This window comes from Ochotona curzoniae, unplaced genomic scaffold, assembly GCF_017591425.1.
Source record: "Ochotona curzoniae isolate NIBS_2020 unplaced genomic scaffold, NIBS_Ocur_1.0 contig_2688, whole genome shotgun sequence".
Lineage (NCBI taxonomy): Eukaryota > Metazoa > Chordata > Mammalia > Lagomorpha > Ochotonidae > Ochotona > Ochotona curzoniae.
The window spans coordinates 17884311-17902282 of NW_024465553.1; the positions used below are offsets into that span (position 1 = coordinate 17884311).

The 17972-nt window shown below is 57.3% G+C and overlaps 1 protein-coding gene across 1 annotated transcript in view; it reads left to right on the top strand.

Annotated features, from left to right (window-relative positions):
- The first annotated feature begins 1835 nt into the window (after positions 1-1835).
- MIDEAS (mitotic deacetylase associated SANT domain protein) overlaps positions 1836-17972 on the top strand; it is a 39043-nt gene continuing 22906 nt past the window's right edge. Inside the window, exon 1 of the mRNA XM_040975319.1 lies at positions 1836-3361. The gene's annotated coding sequence lies outside the window, so the exon portion shown is untranslated. The remainder of the gene's footprint in view (positions 3362-17972) is intronic.

Genomic DNA, 17972 nt, shown 5'->3' on the forward strand with positions numbered 1-17972 from the left:
CTTTCCCAGCGTGTTAGAGGAACTTGGAACAGCTGGGACTTGAACTGGCTCTCACATGGGATGTTGGCGTCTGTGCGGGCGATGGATTAACTTGCTGAGCCACAACAGTACCCACAGAGAGGGCAGCAGAAAAGTGTATGGAGGGGCTGTGGGTGGGCAGTGAGAACCTGTCTTTTTGAAGTCCCCTCTTCCCTCATAACTGTGTCAAGGACCTTGCAATACACTGCTACAGGAAGGTTTTTTTTTTTTTTTTTTTATGATCTGGATGCTTGGAGATGCCCCCCTCCCAAGGACAGTAAGTGTGCAGGGGTGTGGCTCTGTCCCCACAGGAGCCCCGTACTCTCTGCACCTTTTCCTCTCTGCATTTTGTAAAGAGGGATGCTCAGAGCGTAAAGGGTGAGGTCCCTGGAACACTTGCCCCTACTCAGAAGAATCCTCCTTGGCGGCAGCCAGAGGAGGCAGGCAGAGAAGGCACTGGTGCTTCTAAAACCAGACTTTCACTTCACACATCGGGTGATTCTGCACTGTCATATCTACAGCAAAGCTGACCTCCAGGGCTTTCCCAGAAGGCTTGCAGGTGGTTTTTTTTCTTTTTCTTTTCTTTTCTTTTTTTTTTTTAAACACATCTTCATCTGCCTACTTTGGGAGGGACTTGGCTCCAAATCCGGCAGACAGCTAGCTTGTACAAGCTGGGATGAGGGATGTGCACCCGCTAAAGTGAGTAGGGCTCCTCCAGGCCCACTCACTGTGCTGCTTCCCATGGCCAGGCCACCCTCACCCTCTTCCCCCTGCAAAAGCTCGGTGCAGGGAGGAAGTCCTGGCGGGACAAGCCAAAGGTGTGCCCTCTCAAATGGCTCCTGCCTGTTCCTGGGAATGTGCTGCCAAGTGGGGTTTTCTGCTTGTTTGGGAACAGTCCCTGGGCTGCCCTGTACTAGCTGAACCCCCACTTCCCAGGACAGGGGGTATTCTGGGCCCTCAAGGCAGCCTAGGGTCACTGCCGGTATACAGAGGGATCTGGGAGCAAGTGGGCTTGAAAGACCCTGTTGGTTCTGCTTATGCTTTCCGACTTGGCTGAGCTGTCAGCAGGACAGAAACCAGGGGTGTTGGAGGGGGAAGCAGAACGCCTTTGTATCATGCCTCTGCCAGGAGTCGCGAGAGGCTGGCACTCCTGGGGGGCGCTGCTTGCCCAGTGTCCCAGTTCTGTGCTTGGCTTGCAGCCTTCCTTGGGCAGCCTTCCTCCAAGGGAGGCCAGAAGAGCAGCAGGGAGGTGGCCGATGATTGGTTTGCCCTGTGACCTCATGCGAGTCACGTAGCCTAGTTGAACCTCCATGTTCTCACACACGGAGAGAGAAGGTAGACACACACAAAGGCTTGGTGGGGGTAGCATGCTGAGGCCCTCCTGGGTGTCCCAGAGGTTCAGACCTTGTAGTGGGGAGGAGGGCTCCCCAACTTCCCTGTTCATTCTTCACAATCACAGGCTCATGGCTCTTAAACCAGAAGGTGTTTGCAGAGGTCAGCTGGTCAAGTCCCACGGCATACTAATCTGTATTCTGTAGATAAGACTGTGCTGAGGGGTCATTACTTGCACGTATCTATCATAACATGGTGCAAGAGGGTTAAAATAAGCCCCTTTCCTCGGGTCGCTGTGACCTCTAGGTGCACCTGGCTGGCAGAGGGTTGGGAGAGGACAGCAAAGCCAAGCCCCCTGGGTGCAGGTTTTACAAGACAACAGGTTGGTGTGGTCCACTCACCTAGGGAGGGCTGCCGTGGGTGGAGGCTGGGGAGAGGCTCTAGTGCTGCAGGCCTGGGGTAGGGATGAGGGTTTGGGGAGTGACAAGATCCTAGCCCACTGCCCCTTCCCTTCTCCTAGAGGGGCACCTGACCTCCATCCACCTCGTCCTGGCCCTGCCCCTCCACTTCCCCAGGACAGGCCACAGGGGAAACGTGGCTGCCAGGACACAGCGTATTCTTCAGTGGTTTTTCCTTCAAAGGAAAATCTCCTTGTGACTCATCTCCCTGGAAAACAAACAAAAAAAAATCGCCAAAACACATGGAAGAACCAGGCTCCCTCCCCTGACCTCCCTGTGGCCTTGCAGGAGCCTCCTGACCTGCCCTGCTGGCTGCTTCCCATCTTCCCACCATGGGGGTTGGGGAGGGGGGGAAACAGCCGACTTGGGATTGGGGATATTTAGAGGAAACAGGGAGGAATGGGGGAAGGGTGAACTGGAGCTTCCCAGCTCTGGCCCTGGGTGCTAGAGTTAAACCCAGGAGTTTGCATCGCCCAAGCATTGAGAATGTGGGGTCCTCCTGGGGGACCGAGGCTTTTCCCCAACAGCCTTAACATCCGGTGCCCTTGGTGGATGCTGGTGACTGCAGAAAGTGAAACTCGGGGAGGCTCTTAGGGAGCTCGCTCGAGAGGACTAGGCAGGATTTCCCTTTCCAAGCCCCTAGAGCGTTCTTTGTGGAGCAAAGCGACGTGTGCCCTCTCCAACGCGCGCGCGCGCGCACACACACACACACACACACACACTTTCCTGGCAAGCTCCAGAGCTTTGCAAACATTTCGTCACCGGCTCTTCCTGACCTTGGTGTGCAAGGAACGAACCGCGTGGCCTGTTGGTCCCAGCAAAGCCGTCGGGGGCGTGGGGGCCCGGCTGGGGTGGGGGAGGGCGGCGACCGGCTGGAGAGTGGAGGTGAGGTCTGCTGGAAATCCCCAGCCCGCGCCGCCGCCGCCGGGAGGTTTGAAGACGCCTTCCCCGGCCTTATTTGGTCGCAGGAAGTGGGCGGTGCCGGGCGTCCAGGCGGAGAGGCCGGCTGGAGACGGTTGTGCTGATGAAGTGGGAGAGCGGGTTCCTGCTCGCCGCGGTGCCGCGCGCGCCTGCCGGCCGCTGGGCGCTCCGCGCTCCCAGCCCCGAGTTGTGCAATCCTTTGTAGCACGCCAGAGAGTCCTCCTCCTGCGCTGTTGCCTCTCGCCCTCTCTCTCTCTCTCTCCTTTTTTTCAAGCTGTGAGCTCAACCGATGAGTCAGAGCCGTGCAATCCTGACACTGCATCGCAGGACTGGGGGTGACACGGAGGGAGGGAGAGCGCTCGCGAGGCGGCCAGCACGGGCGCGGGGCGCGCCGAGTTCCTGCGCTGCGAGCTGGGGGATGACAAACCCGCTCGTCCCGCCCGGGTCCTGCCTGCAAACTTCCCAGCCTTGAGAGGGAGGCGCGGGTTGGCGGAAACCCCGAGAGCACCGCGGGGAGGCGACGGCGCCTGTTTGTTTTTAAAATCCGGGAGTGCGTGCAAGCAAGCGGGCTTGGAGTCCCGTAGGCCACCGAAGGCGGCGGGGAGGGAGAAGACTACCGAGGCCGGACTGGGGTAAGTGGGGCTGCCCAGCGGGCGGCCAAGGCCTGCACGCGGCGGGGGCGGCGAGAGGACCCCGAGCGGCGCGTGAGCGGTGGCCGTTCTCCCTGCGCGCTGCAGCCCTGCAGGCGCCGACTGGAAGTGGGGGGCCGCGGCGCTCTGGCGCGGGGGCGGGAGGGGGTGTTGTGGGGACGGACGGCGTGTGTGCGCGGCGGCGCGCGAACTTGTGCGGCCTGGGCGGTGGAGGGGGACCGGACGCGAGGATCTGCGGTGGACTCTCCGCAGCTCGCCCCCGCGCGGCCCGTACCTCCCGCAACTGCGTGTGCAGTGCAGCCCGCCGTGTTTGTGCAGCGACGCAGCTCGCGCGCGGCCCCCGCCCACCCGGGCGCGGCCCCGGCTGGAAAACCCTCTCCGGCTGCCGGGCCTGCCGTGGCGGCGGTGGCGGTGGTGACCGAGGCTAGCAATACGGCTTCTCCTCCGCCAGAGCGAAACGTGCTGTCCGCCGGGAGCGGCTGGCGTGACGGTCGGAGCCCAGGCCATGGAGGCGTAGGGAGAGGCTCGCGAGCTCTGGGAACGGGGCACAGGAACCCCCTTGTCCTCCGCCAACGTGCACGGGAAAGTGGATGAGGAGCTTGGGGACCAGGTTGCAGAGGCGGTATGGAACTGGGGCAAGTGCAGCCGAGGCCTAGGCTGGAGCATTGGGCGCGCGACGTTGGGTAGGCTCACCCTGAGCGCCCCCGCGCTGCGGGCGCGCCTCGGACCTGTCATTCTTCTCGGCCGCCCCAACACGCCCGCGCAGCTGCGGCCCGGTGCAGTGTGCCCAGGTGCCTGTCGGGAACCCGGGGTCCGTAGGCCCTACAACACACTGCGGGTATGGTGGGGTTTATTCACCACTCCCACCACACCGCAAGCCCAGCTCACTCAGGGGAATGTGTGCATCAGGTTGTCCCTTTGAGGGCCCCCAACAAGGCTCCTGGGTTAGAGCCCAGGGCAGATAAAGGACCTGGCGCGCCCCGGGGCTTTTCAGCCTCAATCCCAAGGCATGTAGCCCTAGAACAGACACCTGCCACCCAGAAGGGAGCTTCTTGGCCCCCTCCCCCATAACCCAGTGTGAACCGGTGGAGGAGAAATGGAAGGGGAAGTTTCTTGGCCCGTTTAAAACTTTGTTGGTCTCAACTTTCGTGGCTATTTCCTGCTTGCGCCAGACTACGTCAGACCGAGTTCCAGGCTATGGAGCCTTGCTCACGCGGTGGCAGCATAGGGAAGAGCTGGTTGGCCCTGGCTGGCTCTGCAGGCCGCTCGCGCACGTGTGTGCCCGGGGGATCCCCGCTGGCAGCGGGCGGCTGGTGGGGGGGCGGGGGTACTTGTAGGAGGAGGGGGAGGGACGCCTGGTTGCTCCAGCCGAGAGAGCCTGGCTCTCCCGGACCCTGCTGGACCCTGCTGGCAGGGAAGGCGCGGCTCCATGGTCCTTTAGAATCAGAGACGTGCACCCCTGCCCTGCAGGTGCCAGATGGATTCCAGAACACCGCGAAAGGAGAAACCTTCCCAGGGGACGAATGTAGGAGGCCTCTTGCCTGCTGCTCTGCAGAGTGAATAATTCGGGTGTAAACATTCAATTACTGTGATAAAGCAACTCGGCTGGTGGGTCGGATCCAGTCTCAGCTCTGATCAGATTGGCCCCCGGCTAGGGTCTAGGGTCTGCGAGCTTCCAGAGGGACCAGGGTTGAAGAACTAGGACAGTGACCCTCTTGCCCTCTCCTCCTCCCCTGTCATGCAGCCTGCCCTGGGGACCGCCTGCAGGGTCCCAGTGTGGCTTCAGCCCTGGGCAGAACCTACCTGTTCTCCCAATTGCTCTGGGAGCCCTTCACCCCTTCCCCTGGGGAAGGGGGGGGGTGGGATCTAAGCTGGCCCCAGTGTTTAAGCCTCCGGGCTGCTGCTTTCAGTACTTCCATGTTTGTATGTTGGGTGGGGGTGGGGGACAACATGCAATGGAGAGTTTCCTGTGGCTGCAGAAAGGCTGCCTCGTGGAGAAAGTTGTGTCCTGGCCTAGACAGGATGTGGGGAGTTTGGTCCAGGAACCTTGGCTCCTTGGTGGGCTGGGATGGTCCCAAGTGGCTGGACAGTTCCTGCTTGGTGGTCTGGTCCTGTGTCACCCATGTAAAAGCCTCCACCTTTTGCTCAGCACCCATTTCTTTGTGCACTTGCCGTGTCACAGCTGCAACCAGTCTCTCCCCCAGGGAGATTTGCTACAAGGGTTTAGCCAGTCCCTTCCTCATCGGCTCCAGTGTCCGTTCTGGGTTGTTCTTCAGTGCCCAGTACCTGTTTATTAGTGTGAGTTCATGAGCAGGTGAATGTCAGGGAGCAAATGCAAGACAACAAGGCAGCCTCAGCCCTATCGGCCCTGGTTGCTGGGACCTCGTCACACGTCACCACTGGTTTCTAATGGGCAGGCTGCCATGCATGGGTGAGTGTGGCGTTGGTGGTCCCTGGCACTGTGCCTTCAGGTGTGTGTATGTGTATCTCCTGGTCATCCTGACCCCATGGGGTCCTTAGGGTGAGATTTGAGAACCTCCACTTTCTCTGGACCAGGCTTGGTTGACACCTTGCCTCTGTGTGTGTATGTATGTGTGTGTGCAGCTTCACCTGGGAGGCTCCTGCCTGCCTCAACTCACAGCAAGCTGCAGTGCACAGGACGGCTTACTGGGCATGTCAGCTCTCCACAGGATGCCGGGCTGGTCCTAGGTGGAGCATGCCGGAGCTCCCGGTCCTTTCCAACCCGGAGGCTGGGAGGCCGTGAGCTCATTTCGTGAATCAGAGGCATTACTGCCTAACCTGTGTTTTGGAAGCTGGTTCCCCACCCTCCCCCAGGGCGCACACATGTTCGGGGGGCCTCCAGTCCTTCCTTCCAGCCTAAGGTGCACATGTGCACGGGGCTCACAATGACACGCTTGGGAGCAAAAGCAAGGGGGGAAGGGGTGCAGTTGAGATGCCAGAGCCATCCAGCAAATTGTCCACACCCCATTTCCACCCCTACACTCAGAGCACCATTCCCAGGTGGTGTGTGGACGGTCCCCTCCCTGGGCAGTGAGTCTAAAATGCATGGACGTGAGATCTAGCCAGACTCAAGCCCAGGACTCCAGCTTCTCTACCTGGGCCATTGCTTAACTTGCTCAGCCTCACTTTTCTCAGTTGTCTAATGGGGATGGTAGCACTACTTCCTAGGGTTGCTGGACAGGTTCAGCAAGGTTGTGCATAACAGCACATAGTAGGAACTCCACAGGTGGTGACTGTCACTTTACCAGTGTCCACCAGCTCCAGCCCCAAGCTGCCTTCTGCTCTTTACTGGGCAGCAGAAATGAAGGGTGTCCTGCTTGTGGGAGGAAAACAGTCTCCTGGGCCACCAGGGGCCCCCGTGAATGCAGCTCATTTTGTAGCCGCCCCTGTACCCTGTACATGACTGTGGGGTCCACTGCCTGCCGCACAGGCTCAGATCCTTGAGCTAACCTTCAGTGCGAGGGTATGATGCTGCAGACGGTGCAAGAGGAAGGCTTTCCCAGAGATCACCTGTATTCTCAAGAACCTGCCCGCCCAGGCCCCCCAGGGGCTCCCGTGGGTGGGCGGACTGGAGGCCGCTTTTCCCAGCCCAGGAAAAAGTTCTCTTTGTGTCTTTGCTTCACAGCAGTCTTCCCAGGGTGACCTCAGCAAAGCTTTGGGTGGGGTTGGAGGTGGAAGCCAGACTTCCAAGGACCCTTGGGCTCTTTGAAACCAATGGAAATCCAAGCAAGGGCTGGGGGCAGTGTGTGGTGGGGGAGCACCTGTGTTATGTAAGAAGCAAGTGGCCACATGTCCAGGAGAGCTGACGGTTTGCTGGGCTAAGGGGTCTCCCTATGGTGAGTGGAGACTGGCAGGGAGGAGTGAAACCGAGGGGGCAGCCCAAGGCTTTCTTAGTGTTGGCTCTTGCCCTTGCTTTTCCTGGAACACGGCCTCAGGCTGCGGCCAGCAGGCCAAGGTGCTCCCTGTTCGTTCCCTCTGCCTCCCCCCACCTCCCCCGAGCTGGCGGTGCATTGAGCTGGCGGTGAGAGCGTTTTTTCCAGGCAGCCGTTGCTTGCTTCCAGGAGCCTTGGGAAGGGGGAAGGGAGCCACGGGGCAGGGTTTATCCCGCTTATATGTACACTGGGCTTGCAGCCCAAACAGGGTTCCCTCATCTTTGGAAATGGGGTCCAGGGCTGAAGGGGAGTGGGGAGGGATGTTGAGTCCTAGTTTTTCCTGGAAGTTGGGCCATCAGGACCCCTGGTCGTATGTAGCCTGTTGTTACCAGCTCTTTAGAAAAGACTCAAAAGGGAGCTTGATAGCTTGCAGCCCTGACTGTGGGCTAGAGCTGGCTGTTCCCATAGCCTCTGCTGGCAGCAGCTTCCCAGCAAACCCCTGGCTGCCGTGGACCAGCTGACCTTGCTCTGTCTGAGGCCCCATCTGGCCGCAGGTCATAGTCCTGGCTCTTCAGCTCCCAGGAAACCTGCCTGGCGCCTTCAGCTCCTTCACTTTCAAATGGGGAAGCTGAGAGGCGGAAGAAGCATTGCTTGCAGTTCCCCTGTTGATTGTGTCTGCTTTCACCTTGGGAGGGTGGCAACAGGGGCTGCCTTGGGCTGCCAGTGGCAGTGGGTGCCGGCCCCTAGTACTGTGGATGTCTGCTTCAGGCCAGAAGGAACGTGGAGGAGCACTGTCTCAGCTCCTGGGTGTGGCTCCATGTTCTCTGTGGCTCCCTAGTTATTTATTTGTGTGTGTGTGTGTGTGAGAGAGAGTGAGTTCCGCGGTCGGGAGGCTGGCGCTGAGCGAAAGCAGAAGTGCCCGCGCTGTGCGTCAGCTCATGGGGACAGAAGCGAGAGGAAGAGGGGGGCCAAGGCCCCTCTGCACCAGCGGCTGCCGGCGCTCTTTCCGTGTCCCCTGCTGCGACGCCTGCACACTTGCGTGTCAACAGCCCTTCCTTTCACACTGCTCACAGCTGCCTTTCCTTGCCGGCTCCGGGCACAAGAGGTGCCAAAAATAACCAGGCGGGCACTGCCACTTGTGGGACCTTGACTGTGGTGGCCTCTGGGCAGGCTGGCATGCTCTCTGCAAGCCTCATGGCTCTGCCATTGCCTTCTCCAGCCACCCAGCCTCCCCTCGTGGTACTGGTTGGGGTGAAGCTCTTGCCCCACTGTGTTCCCGCAGACAGGGCTGAGCCCAGCGGAGGCCTGTGTTGCGTGTGCTCTGCACCCTGCACCACAGCTCTCAGTTGTGAGTCCCTGAGCTCCATACCCTGTGTGCTGCTGAGCCCAGCACTGTGGTCAGGCCTTCCTGCCTTCTTGTCCCACTCCTGCTGTCCATAAACGGCAGAACTACTCCTTTCCCCCCAGACCGGTAACCCCATGCCTGGCAAGGGGCAGGCAAGGGAACAACAGTTATGGAATACCTATTTTGTACCAGGCATCTTCTGTAAGCATTACTGCATTTAATATCCCCCGCCCCGGAAGTGTTGCAATGATGTCATTATGCCCAGTGGCTGATCGGGGTCCCGAGGCTCATAGAAGCTGCTGGTTGTTGCTCCCAGGTGTCTGTTTTTCCCCCAAAAGTACTTTGGGGTGGGTGGGGCCTTGGGCCTCCCTTCCTCCCAGCTGCTGGGTCTGAGGCAGGAGCCAGGACTGCAGCTGCCTTGGCCGGGGGCCTAGAGGGCCTGGTTGGTGTGGACTTGGGGTTTGGGCTGGCTGCTCCACTGGTGCCCGGTGTGTGGTGCCAAAGGCCTCTGGGTGTATTTCAGGAACAATCAGGAATAAATCAACACAGGAGGAAAGACCCTGTAACAGCTGCACCGAGACCAGAGAAATGCAAGGAATGTGCAAGCATTTGGCAGACGCCCAGTATCTTGACCAGGGCCCGAGCAAGGGAGCGAGGCTGACCTGAGGACCGGGTGGGTGTGACAGACAGATTGCCATGTCCACTCTGCAGCCCTTGTAGAATGCTTGAGCAGCCAAACTGAGACCTTTCCGACCTCACACTGGCAGCAAGCTTTCAGGCTTCCTGGTGTCACTAGCTGGTGTTAGGGAGCCATATTGCCCCATGTCTTCCCCAGCCACCTGCCCATTCTTCATATAGACACCAGCCCTCCTCCTGGGCCACCACGTCAGCCTTCTTGGCCCTTCCTAGAACTGGCTAGCCTGATGAAGGCGTCCGTAGCCTTGAACCTCACACTCCAGGCCCTCTGCTCCACTTCCCTGCTGGATGGAGATGAGTCAAGCCAAGGTCTATGAGAACATGACCTGGGAGGCCCTGCCCACTGCCTTCATCCACACAGCAGGTGTCCTTAGGCAGATGTGCATGCCTCACCTCTGAGGGCTTCAGCTTTGGCAGCCATGAGAGAGATTTGGAGCAGGAGTCTTCAGAGTGAGGGGGTCTTCTGAGCGAGTGGGCCCACTCCCTCTCCACACTCGATGGTGTGCGTGAGCAGCTATCACTCATGTGCTTGTTTTTGAGCCCCGTTTGGAGAAGTGGGTGGCTTGGCTGGGTACTGATGCTCAGTGTCCTGGGTGGTGTTCATTGGCATTCACAGGGTCCTGAGCATTGGGCTGGTTTGACCCAGACTTCTGGTGCCACCTGGGTTCTGTGGGGATTTGGGACAGCTGGTAAGTAGGGAATTGCTAAAGCTTTTCATTTGTTTGTTTTAAGATGTATTTATTTATTTGAAAGGGAGCGTTTGAGAGAGAGAGAGAGATCTTCTATCCACTGCTTCACTCCCCGAATGGCTGCAACAGCTGGGGCTGGTCCAGACTAAAGCCAGGAGCCAGGAATTTCAATCTGGGTCTCCTATGTGAGTGAGTTCAGTCCCTTGGTCCATCTTCCACTGCTTTCCCACGTGTATTAGCAGGGAGCTAGGTCAGATGTCAAGCAGCTGAGAGTTAAATCAATGCCCTTGTGGGGTGTTGGCATCACAGGCAACAATTTAACCTAATGTGCCACAATGCCAGGCCCCAAGGTTTCATTAAAAAATAAAGTAAAATATAAAGCCCTTGTTGGCCTGCTGTAGTTGCAGTATTGAAAGGTGTGGTTTGCAGTTGGGTAGAAGATGGTAAGCCTTGCACAGGTTAGCCTCAGGGTGGTCACCTGCCAGGCCTCCCCCAGCCACCTGCCCTGACCAGCATCTTGCTAGAGGCCTCTGGTGTCCAGGCCAGCTCAGGCTGCTCCCTGGGAGATTTGAGTGGCCCACAGGAGGTGCTGTCATGGATGGACTAAGCAGGGAGCTGAGCTGAGAACAGTAGGGAAGGGAAAGGCAGAAAAGGATCCAGAGGCAGCTAACCTGGCCCCTGTTCTGGCCTTGCCTTTCCACTTCCATGACACCTGAAGTGTGTGTGTGTGTGTGTTTTAAGATTTTTTAAAACTTGGGCCCAGCGCAATAGCGTAGTGGTTAAAGTCCTTGCCCTGAGCACACCAGGATCCCATATGGGCACTGGTTCTAACCCTGGCAGCTCCACTTCCCATCCAGCTCCCTGCTTGTGGCCTGGGAAAGAGGTGGAGGATGGCCCAAAGCCTTGGGACCCTGCATCTGCTAGGGAGACCCAGAAGAGGTTCCTGACTTCAGATTGGCTCAGCTCCAGCTATTACGGTCACTTGGGGAGTGAATCATCAGATGGAAGATCTTCCTCTCTGTCTCTCTTCTCTGTATATCTGCCTTTCTAATAAAAATAATAAATAAATCTTTTTTAAAAAGATAAAAGATTTTAAAACTTCATTTTGTGCCAGGCATGGTAACTCAGAGGCTTAAGTCCTTGCCTTACATGTGCCAGGATCCAATATGGGTGCTGGTTCGAATCCCAGCGGCTCTGCTTCCCATCCAGCTCCTTGCTTGTGGTCTGGGAAAGGCTTTGGGACCCTGCACGTGCATGGGAGACCCAGAAGAGACTCCAGGATCCTGGCTTTGGATCAGCCTAGCTGTGGCCATTGCGGCCGCTGGGGAGAGTGAATCGACAGACGGAAGATCTTCTCTGGCTCTCCTCCTCTCTGTTTATCTGACTTTGCAATTAAAAAAAAAAAATCTTAAAATTCCTTTGAGTGACAACAAGGAAAAGACAGAAAGATCTCGCATCTACTGATTTATTCTCTAAAAATCCAGGAGCCCAGAGTTCCATCCAGGTCTCCCACATGGGTAGCAGAGTCCACGTACGTAGGCTGTTTTCCTCTGCTGGTTTCCTAGATGCATTTGCAGGAGACAACCTGAAGCAGAGCAGCCAGGGCTGCTTCTGGGATGCTGGTGTTACAGGTTAACTCACTGTGCCATAGCACTAGCCCTTGTGTGTGGCAGAGTTTTGAACCCTCAGATCTTTCCAAATTCCTTACTACGAAACTGGAGAGTAACAATAATTCTCTCATGAAGAGTATACAGGATAAGGGGAACAGGGCTGTGCTACAGCAGTTAAGCTACCGCTTGGCTTGCCTGCACCCCATATTGGAGTGTGTCTTCCAAGGCCCACCTGCTCTCTGCTTTTGATCCAACTTCCTGCTCATATGCATCTTGGGAGGCAACATTGATGGTTCAACTACTTTGGTCCCGGCCACCTGTCTGGCTCCTGGCTTTGGCCTGGCTCAACCCTGACAATTGAATACATTTCTACTTCTTTCTCTCTGGATCTGTTATCAAATAAATAAAAATAAAACAAAACTTGAAATAAACACACACAGGGTTAAAAGTATACAGAGTGCGGGGCACCATGCATGACATATCATTGCTCCCTCAGGTGTTGATGAGGCCCCATTCGGGTGATGTTGAGGTTAATCTTGGCTTCAAGCTTGGCCCAAAGTCTAGCCAAGAGGCTGGGGCCTACCCCAGTGAAGGCGTTATCATTGGAGTCTTTGGCTCCGGGGCAGCGTGCTCCTGGCTGCATGTCCTCAGGCCAGTCTCTTTTCTCTGGAATGAGGAATTGGATTAACGAACACCGATATCCCTTGATAGTTGGCCTGTGTCCAGCTTTCCCAGCTGGGTCCTGCCTTGCCAGTTGGCTCTGAAGCGAGGCCCAGGCTGCTTTTCTCCAGAGAGGGAGGGGTAGAGTGAGATCCTGCTGATCCGTAGCTTTCTGCTCAACTCCACAAAGCTGCAGTCAGCGCTGCTGCTGGCTTACCCAGCTCACAGGGGCCCACCCGGATGCCCGACAGACCCTGGGGCTGGGGTTCTCTGCGGAGGGGAGAGCCTCTGTGCTGTACTTGGGCCCATTCCCAGACAAAGCAGCCATGGAGGGCAGGAACAGCCAGAGACTGAGTGCAGGGCTGGCTCTGGCATCGCTTGCCAAAGGGGGCGGCGGGGGGTGGGCAGCAATGGCAAGGGCAGAGCTGGGGGTTTTCCCGGGAGAGCTGTGGGAAGTGGGCAGGAAGGATTTATGCCAGCAGAGCCTCACTCTGCAGCAGAATGGGGTCAGGGAACGCCTTGATGCAAGGCTTGTTGGGATGGATGGTAGGGCTGGGTGTGTCTGGTGCACGTTAGCACCCACATTTGGGGAACAGAGCTGCTTTGGGAGGTTCTGTGCTGGGACACTGTATCATGAGAGTGAGGGTATTTGGCCACTTTGAGGGTACCAGGCAGGATTGGATGACAAGCCGTTGCAGCTCAAAAGTGTTCTCCCTAATACCCAGCCTGGCTCAAGCTTGGGGTGAGGCTCAATGTGTGCGTGGAGGGGTGTGAATGAGGGGCTTACCCAGGCTTTACCGAAAGTCTGAGATCTGTGGGCAAGTGCTGGGTAAGTGCCCAAGAGAACACTGGCTGAGGAGGAAGTGGCTTCCATGAGCTGTGAGAAGGTGGCGAGTGACTTCTGGTCTCTCCCTCCCTGACGTTTCCCAGGTTTCCTTCTTGTTACCATCGTCATGCTGATCTTCTTGGCCTACTTTTTAAGCCTCTCAACCCATTGAGACCTGGTTTATGGCTTCCTGTAGGGACCCTCCCAGAGAGGATCTCTGGCGCCCTTAAGGGGGAGTGTGTTTTCTACAGCTGGCAGCAGTAGTCTGTGGCTGTTGTGGATCCCATGGCTTTGTGGAGTCCCCCAGAGACCCTGGGTCACCTTCCTGTTGGGCTGTGCTGTCCCTGGTCGAAAGTGGAAGATTGAGATGGCCAGCCATGATTGCCCGCTTTGGTCCAGGCACTTTCTGTGTCCTGGGTTTCGGGGTGGAGAGGGGAGCTCTGTGTGTTGGTCCCTGTGAGAGGGGAGACCTTCTTGGTCTCCAGTGGCAGTTTTGTGTCTGGCAGTCTTGAGTTTTGTCTGATTCAAGCCGAGCCCCTCTGTTCAGAGCATAGTATAGATCTTTTATTTATGTGTTCGCGAGACCTTTCTTTCTATTCTTTCAACTTAGGCATGTCTTGGAGTGTAAAGTGAGTCTCAAGAAAAGTGTCTCAGCGGTTTCTATGGACATGGAAGAATCTGTCGTTTCACTCTAAGGTTTATTAGTTATTGTTTCTCTGTTCCTTTTGTATGTATACCATTCTTGGCCTATGGAATGAGACAAAAATAAGGATTAAATGAGATGCTTAGCAGATTGTAAGCATTCGGCAAACCTGGGCTCCCACTCAGGCGTCAGGTAGTAGAGATACTGTCAGCTCCAGGATTGACTGAGAACCAAGTCCACCTATGGTTTTGTAGGCACCTCCACTCTTGGGCAGGGTATAGTGTGTGTGTATTTGGCGGTGGGTGACGGGGTGTGGGACTGCATCTTAGGGAACTTGCCCATCCCAGGCCCTGTCCCTCTATTCCCTCTGCTCCAGGGCCTGACCATCCCCTGAGCGGCTTGCCAACCCTTGCCAAATTCACCGACAAGTTTCCCCCCCCCCCCCCCCCCCCGCCCATCAGGTTCCTGGCCCAGTTCCCCTGCCCTGCTCCCCAGCCCTCCGTTAGACCCCTGGCTCAGGCTCTTAGGGTAGGGAGGGTCTTATTGTACCCACTGAGAACCGCCACTCAACACACAGATGGATAAACTGTACTTTGTAACACAGAGAGAGCTGTGGTTTGGAGTGGGCAGGCTTGGATTGGCTCCTCACTTCTGAGCTCAGTGACCTGGACAAAGCACTCAGTTTCTCTAGGCTCTCTGTTGCGAACATGAGATTGTAATGAGGAATCCACAGTCTGGCACATAGGGCCTGCACCTGGGGGAGAGCGGGGAGGTGGTGGAGGAGGGGCTGCTGGCGGCTATTGCTGCAGGCTGCTGGAGCTTTTTCTGGTTCCTGGATGCTGATCTTGCGTCTCCTGCCCTCCCCACACACTCCCCCAAGCAGTACACAGCCACTGCGCCTGGACACCTACTTTTCTGACAGCCATGGGGGACCCCCCTGCCTCCAGGCCTGGCTGCTCCCAGCCTCAGGGCAGAGACAGAACTGAAGGAGCTTATGAGGTGGTGGTGTAAGAGCACACTAGGATTCCAGGAGGGTGATAAAGTGGTGCACCAGCTGCTAGCAAGGGAGACAGGTTGTCAGAGTGGAGGCGGGGCTTGCAAACAGAGGGAAGAGCTCAAGATCAGGGACTCTCCAGGGAGGAGGGGGTGTCCCCAGCTCCTCTCTGCCCCAGCCATCTTGCCTTCTTAATCACTGTGCATGTCTGTCCCGCCTGCTGGGCTTGGAGCTGGGCGGCTGGGACCCAGAGCCTTGTCTGCAGCGTCTCCCCAGAGCCTGGCTTGCAGCCAGCGCTCAGCAGATGCTTGCAGAGTGGATGAAGGGGCTGGAGACAGGCCTGCATGATTGCAAGCACAAGGTGTGTGTGGTCTGGAGGAGGTGGGGCAAGGTCAGGCCAAGGGAAGCCCCTGTGAGTGCCAGCCTCTGGGTCTTGGCCGCAAGGCAGTGGCTGGCACTGCTCAGCACAAACTCCAGAGGAACCCTGCCCAAGACCTGCCTGGGAGCTGGGTCTTTCCAGAAAGGGAAGGAGAAACTGGGAGTGTAAGAGCCCCACGGGGCCTGGAGAGGGTGGCAGGAGACTGACCAAGGGCCCCAGCAGTTTCCCATGTGGCTCTCACTGGAGCCCCTGACTTGCACGGACATTGGCAAGTCCCTAAAGACAGCAAAACCTGCTCCTCCTACCTGACTTCTGTTGGGAGCAAGACAGCCACTCCGAGTCTTTCCTGGCTTTGTCCAAGGTGATAGCAGCTACCCTTGCACATCCTAGGGGGTGTCTGTGGGGCAGGAGGGGAAGGAGCTCCCTGGGTGAGGCCCTGAGCATGCTCTGTGAGACAAATGAGTCCCCTCTGGTCCACAGCCCCTTTGATCTCTTGAAAGCAATTCAGTCTTGATTTTTTTTTTTTTTTTAATTATCACAGCTGGAAGTATGGCCAGCTAAAACTCCAGCCCTCCAAGGGCCTAAGCACTGCCCACCTCCCAACCCGTGGCTCCCACCTCCCCAGCTTGGTGACCTAGGCTGCATTTCAGGGCTGAAGTCCAGTGCAGAGTGGGTGATGATCCAGGGATTGTGGATCAGGAATGGGACAGATTGCATGCTCCCGGAGCGGAAATGACACATGAAGGAAGCAGGCCTCTACTCACTGCCTGGGAACACCCTTCCTTATTGGCTTGCAAACTGCTGGAGACTAGGACATAGCTGTCCAGTGGCCTGAAGAAAATGAAAGGACCCCTGGCCTATGTGTGAACCCCAAGTCACACTGCCATGTGGCTGGGGAAAAGGTTAGTTGAGGCCTGAGCAATTCTATTTGGCCCTGGGATGGTAGCTCCTGGCCACTTGCTCAGTCTGGCTATAGCCAGAGACCCTGAGAGTATCTGAGAGAGGGAGCCCAGCCTAGGGTACCAGCTGGGCCACGCTGGCCTCCTCTGAAGAAGGCACCTATCATTGTCCTCCCCTTTCCCCCCACAACACCCAGCATCCTAGTCACACTTAGTGTCTTAGCACCCAGCCCAGCCCTGTTACAGCAGGAGATAAACAGACTCACAGGGTCATGTCCCTAGGCTGGGGTGGGAGGCCTTTGTGGGGAGCGTGCGGTCTGGCCCTTTCCCAGACGGCCTGCCTCAGTGCCTCGGTTGGTGGCAGCAGGTGAGAGTCCAGGAGCAAGTGGCTAGGAACAGGGAGGCTTGGGTCCTGAGGACAGCCAGGAGGTCTGGTGTGCACGAGGGACCTCAAGATTGGAGGTGGGGACCAGGCAGGAGCCCAGGGTGGGAACATAGAGTGGCGCCTCTGCCCAGGCATGGCTCTGACTCACCCCAGGTGAGTCTTGAACAAGCACCCCAAGAGGCAGGTACGCACCAAGGTGCCAAGGTCCAACGGTCTGTAGACTGCCCTGCGGAGCCTGCCCGTCTGCTGGGGATGAGGAAACAGGCTCTGGGGATTTCGTGTGCTGAGCCAGGTGGTAGAGGTCAGGACATGTCATGTGCTCAACAGTGCAAGCTCCCGTTTTGGCCATGTGATCAGGGAAGACTTCCTGGAGGCAGCGGCGTCCATGGCCTAAAGGATGACTCGCCAGGTGGAGAGGTTGTCAAAGGACCCAGAAGCAGAGCAGGAAGTGCACATAGGGAGCCCAGACTGCCCGTTCCTGGGTGATGTCAGCAGGCCCTCGGGGTACAGGAGGGAGGGAGTTTAGACTTTGTTCTGAGATAGCCTCTTTGGTGTCTGGAGAACCAGCTCACCCCAGGACTCAGGCCCTTGGCAGCCGCTGCGTTGGGGTCTGGATCCATCTTGCCCTTGGGTGGGGGTCCATCTCTCCCTTTGCCCAGTGTTGAGCCTCTGCAGCCTGCAGGGCTTTTGATTGATATGAAAGGCAGATTTACACGGAGAGACAAATCTATCCCCTTGTCCACTCCATTCCTTAAATGGCTGCAATGGCTGGAGCCAGGCTGGTCTGAAGCCAAGAGACGGCAGCTTCCTCCAGGCCTCCCATGTGGGTGCAGAGTCCATCTTCTGCTGCTTTCCCAACATCAGTGGGGAGTTTGATTGGAAGTGGAGCCAGTGAGACTCAAATCAGTGCCCATATGGGATGCCAGGATACCAGCAGCGCTGGTGGAGGCTTAGCTTACTATAGCCCTGAGCTTGGAGCTTTAAAAGCTGGAGCAATCAGGGGTCTTCCAGGCGGCTCTTCTGATCTGATCAGAACCCACAGCTGCTAGGGTCAAACTGGGCACTTCCTCCTTGGCCTGTGTGACCTTGACTCACAAGGGTCATGTTTGTCAGATGAACGCCCCAAATGTCCCAAGAAGGTTGGTGACAGGCCTGGTCCCTTTAGCAGCTATGACCTGGCCCCTGAGTCCCATTGGCCAGAGCCCTGGACTGTTGTGAGTGGGTTGTGTGTGTTGGCTGCCATCCTTGCAGCCATGCCAAGCCTCCCTAGCACCTTCTCTGCTGTGTCTGCAGAACACACATTGTGGTTTCGGCACTGGCTTCTTGACGTGTGCTGCTTTTCCATGGAGAGAGGGGGTGCCTCTGGCCATGGATCCCCCAGAAGGCCTCAGGAGTTCCTGTGGGGGTGGTGAGGGGAGGTCTGCTCAGGGACTGGCTGCAAAAGAGAGAGCAAAGTGAGCAAGGCCGATGGGGCCGGCTGCAGTGTCTGGAGTCCCTGGGGCCTGCAGGCTTCCTTCTGCCCTGTGCTGCCCCTCCTCCTCTCCCTTCCTCCCTGCCATTTGGATGAGCTGCTC